Genomic DNA, 4,588 nt, shown 5'->3' with positions numbered 1-4,588 from the left:
GTGCAGTAATATCTAACTAAATGCTTGTGTTCCTAGCTCCAACAGTGCAGTAATATTCTAACTAAATGCTTGTGTTCCTAGCTCCAACAGTGCAGTAATATCTTAACTAAATGCTTGTGTTCCTAGCTCCAACAGTGCAGTAATATCTAACTAAATGCTTGTGTTCTAGCTCCAACAGTGCAGTAATATTAACTAAATGCTTGTGTTTCTAGCTCCAACAGTGCAGTAATATTTAACTAAATGCTTGTGTTTCTAGCTCCAACAGTGCAGTAATATCTAACTAAATGCTTGTGTTCCTAGCTCCAACAGTGCAGTAGTATCTAACTAAATGCTTGTGTTCCTAGCTCCATCAGTGCAGTAATATCTAACTAAATGCTTGTGTTCCTAGCTCCATCAGTGCAGTAGTATCTAACTAAATGCTTGTGTTCCTAGCTCCAACAGTGCAGTAGTATCTAACTAAATGCTTGTGTTCCTAGCTCCAACAGTGCAGTAATATCTAACTAAATGCTTGTGTTCCTAGCTCCAACAGTGCAGTAATTTTTAACTAAATGCTTGTGTTCCTAGCTCCAACAGTGCAGTAATATCTAACTAAATGCTTGTGTTCCTAGCTCCAACAGTGCAGTAATTTTTAACTAAATGCTTGTGTTCCTAGCTCCAACAGTGCAGTAATATCTAACTAAATGCTTGTGTTCCTAGCTCCAACAGTGCAGTAATATTTAACGTTAATGTTTATGTATATAGGGCAGCAGCATTTAAGTTGCAGGGTTGAGTAATCGGGTGGTACCCGGCTAGTGATGGCTATTTAACAGTCTGATTGTAACGCGGGGTGAAGCAGGTGAACCCAAGAGCAGACTCAGACGAGGAGACAGGGATAAGGTAACTAAGGTATTTATTGAAAAGCGGGGGGAGATGGGGTGCAGGCCAGGGGAAGCTGGGGCGGGTAGCAGGGAACCAGGAACTGGGGCTGAGGCTGGGGCAAGGGGAGAAAGGGCAGGGTAAGCAGGGGCGGGTAGCAGGGAACCAGGAACTGGGACTGAGGCTGGGGCAAGGGGAGAAAGGGCAGGGTAAGCAGGGGTGGGTAGCAGGGAACCAGGAACTGGGACTGAGGCTGGGGCAAGGGGAGAAAGGGCAGGGTAAGCAGGGGCGGGTAGCAGGGAACCAGGAACTGGGACTGAGGCTGGGGCAAGGGGAGAAAGGGCAGGGGAAGCAGGGGTGGGTAGCAGGGAACCAGGAACTGGGACTGAGGCTGGGGCAAGGGGAGAAAGGGCAGGGTAAGCAGGGGCGGGTAGCAGGGAACCAGGAACTGGGACTGAGGCTGGGGCAAGGGGAGAAAGGGCAGGGTAAGCAGGGAACCAGGAACTGGGACTGAGGCTGGGGCAAGGGGAGAAAGGGCAGGGGAAGCAGCGGCGGGTAGCAGGGAACCAGGAACTGGGGCTGAGGCTGGGGCAAGGGGAGAAAGGGGAGGGTAAGCAGCGGCGGGTAGCAGGGAACCAGGAACTGGGACTGAGGCTGGGGCTGGGGGAGAAAGGGCAGGGTAAGCAGGGGTGGGTAGCAGGGAACCAGGAACTGGGACTGAGGCTGGGGCAAGGGGAGAAAGGGCAGGGTAAGCAGGGGCGGGTAGCAGGGAACCAGGAACTGGGACTGAGGCTGGGGCAAGGGGAGAAAGGGCAGGGTAAGCAGGGGCGGGTAGCAGGGAACCAGGAACTGGGACTGAGGCTGGGGCTGGGGGAGAAAGGGCAGGGTAGGCAGGGGCGGGTAGCAGGGAACCAGGAACTGGGACTGAGGCTGGGGCAAGGGGAGAAAGGGCAGGGGAAGCAGGGGTGGGTAGCAGGGAACCAGGAACTGGGACTGAGGCTGGGGCAAGGGGAGAAAGGGCAGGGTAAGCAGGGGCGGGTAGCAGGGAACCAGGAACTGGGGCTGGGGCTGAGGCTGGGGCAAGGGGAGAAAGGGCAGGGTAAGCAGGGGCGGGTAGCAGGGAACCAGGAACTGGGACTGAGGCTGGGGCAAGGGGAGAAAGGGCAGGGTAAGCAGGGAACCAGGAACCGGGGCTGAGGCTGAGGCAAGGGGAGAAAGGGCAGGGTAAGCAGGGGCGGGTAGCAGGGAACCAGGAACTGGGACTGAGGCTGGGGCTGGGGGAGAAAGGGCAGGGTAAGCAGGGGTGGGTAGCAGGGAACCAGGAACTGGGACTGAGGCTGGGGCAAGGGGAGAAAGGGCAGGGTAAGCAGGGGCGGGTAGCAGGGAACCAGGAACTGGGACTGAGGCTGGGGCAAGGGGAGAAAGGGCAGGGGAAGCAGCGGCGGGTAGCAGGGAACCAGGAACTGGGGCTGAGGCTGGGGCAAGGGGAGAAAGGGCAGGGTAAGCAGCGGCGGGTAGCAGGGAACCAGGAACTGGGACTGAGGCTGGGGCAAGGGGAGAAAGGGCAGGGTAAGCAGCGGCGGGTAGCAGGGAACCAGGAACTGGGACTGAAGCTGGGGCAAGGGGAGAAAGGGCAGGGTAGGCAGGGAACCAGGAACTGGGGCTGAGGCTGGGGCAAGGGGAGAAAGGGCAGGGTAGGCAGGGAACTGGGGCTGAGGCTGGGGCAAGGGGAGAAAGGGCAGGGTAAGCAGGGGCGGGTAGCAGGGAACCAGGAACTGGGGCTGAGGCTGGGGCAAGGGGAGAAAGGGCAGGGTAAGCAGGGGGGGGTAGCAGGGAACTGGGGCTGAGGCTGGAGCAAGGGGAGAAAGGGCAGGGGAAGCAGGGGCGGGTAGCAGGGAACCAGGAACTGGGACTGAGGCTGGGGCAAGGGGAGAAAGGGCAGGGGAAGCAGGGAACCAGGAACTGGGGCTGAGGCTGGGGCTGGGGCAAGGGGAGAAAGGGCAGGGTAAGCAGCGGCGAGTAGCAGGGAACCAGGAACTGGGGCTGAGGCTGGGGCAAGGGGAGAAAGGGCAGGGTAAGCAGGGGCAGGTAGCAGGGAACCAGGAACTGGGGCTGAGGCTGGGGCAAGGGGAGAAAGGGCAGGGTAAGCAGGGGTGGGTAGCAGGGAACCAGGAACTGAGGCTGAGGCTGGGGCAAGGGGAGAAAGGGCAGGGTAAGCAGGGGCAGGTAGCAGGGAACCAGGAACTGGGGCTGAGGCTGGGGCTGGGGCAAGGGGAGAAAGGGCAGGGGAAGCAGGGGCGGGTAGCAGGGAACCAGGAACTGGGGCTGAGGCTGGGGCAAGGGGAGAAAGGGCAGGGTAAGCAGGGAACCAGGAACTGGGGCTGAGGCTGGGGCTGAGGCAAGGGGAGTAGGGGCAGGGTAAGCAGGTCCGGAGCGGAATCCAAGGAAGCAGTAGAGTGGGGTTCCAGGACAGGGAAGCAGGACTGACGTAACGAGGGACTGGAGACAGGAACCAGAGTCAGAGCGGACGGAACTGTAGAGGAGAGAAAAGCAGCGTCAGGCTAGGGAAAAACAGGCATAACAGGATAAGATCTGTGCGGGACCAAAGGCTTGAATTGCAGACTGACTGAGCAGGGGCTACGAACTGGCAGCGTGGAAGTGGCAGGGCTGAGTATTTGTAGATGCCTTGATTATGGAACAGGTTGCAACTGCCGCTACTCACACAATCACGTTGGTCCTGGTCAGTCCCTGGATGGGAGACCAGATGCTGCTGGAAGTGGTGTTGGAGGGCCAGTAGGAGGCACTCTTTCCTCTGGTCTAAACAAAGATCCCAATGCCCCAGGGCAGTGATTGGGGACACTGCTCTGTGTAGGGTGCCGTCTTTCGGATGGGACGTTAAACGGGTGTCCTGACTCTCTGAGGTCATTAAAGATCCCATGGCACTTGTCGTAAGAGTAGGGGTGTTAACCCCGGTGTCCTGGCTAAATTCCCAATCTGGCCCTCAACCATCACGGTCACCTAATAATCCCCAGTTTACAATTGGCTCATTCATCCCCCTCCTCTCCCCTGTAACTATTCCCCAGGTCGTTGCTGCAAATGAGAATGTGTTCTCAGTCAACTTACCTGGTAAAATAATGGATAAATAAAATAAAAAATACACACACACATAGAAAGAGAGGGAGAAAGCACTGGGGGAGTGGCGGCAGGTTAGGGAGACACAGGATGAGAAGTAGAGGGCGTGGCAGGAGCAGATGTAACACTGATGGCCTTGAGATAGAAGCTGTTTTTCAGTGTCTCGGTCCCAGCTTTGATGCACCTGTACTGACCTCGCCTTCTGGATGATGGCGGGGTGAACAGGCCGTGGCTCGGGTGGTTGATGTCCTTGATGATCTTTTTGGCCTTCCTGTGAATACATAAAGGAACTGGTAGCCATGCTGGTTAAGTGTGCCTTGAATTCTAAATAAATACTGAGTGTCACCAGGAAAGCACCCCCACACCATCACACCTTCTTCTCCATGCTTCACAATGGGAACCACACATGCAGAGATCATCCGTTCACCTACTCTGCGTCTCACAAAGACACGGCGGTTGAACCAAAAATCTCAAATTTGGACTTATCACTTATCACTGGACTTATCACTGACATTACACTGGTCTAATGTCCATTGCTGACGAAGGGGTACTGGCAGGTGCCACTGGCAGAGACCTCCCGGGAGAAGACTGCCTTTTCCAC

This window comes from Salvelinus namaycush, unplaced genomic scaffold (assembly GCF_016432855.1).
Source record: "Salvelinus namaycush isolate Seneca unplaced genomic scaffold, SaNama_1.0 Scaffold622, whole genome shotgun sequence".
Lineage (NCBI taxonomy): Eukaryota > Metazoa > Chordata > Actinopteri > Salmoniformes > Salmonidae > Salvelinus > Salvelinus namaycush.
The sequence above is the reverse complement of the archived record's forward strand: the minus strand, read 5'-3'. Positions refer to the sequence as shown.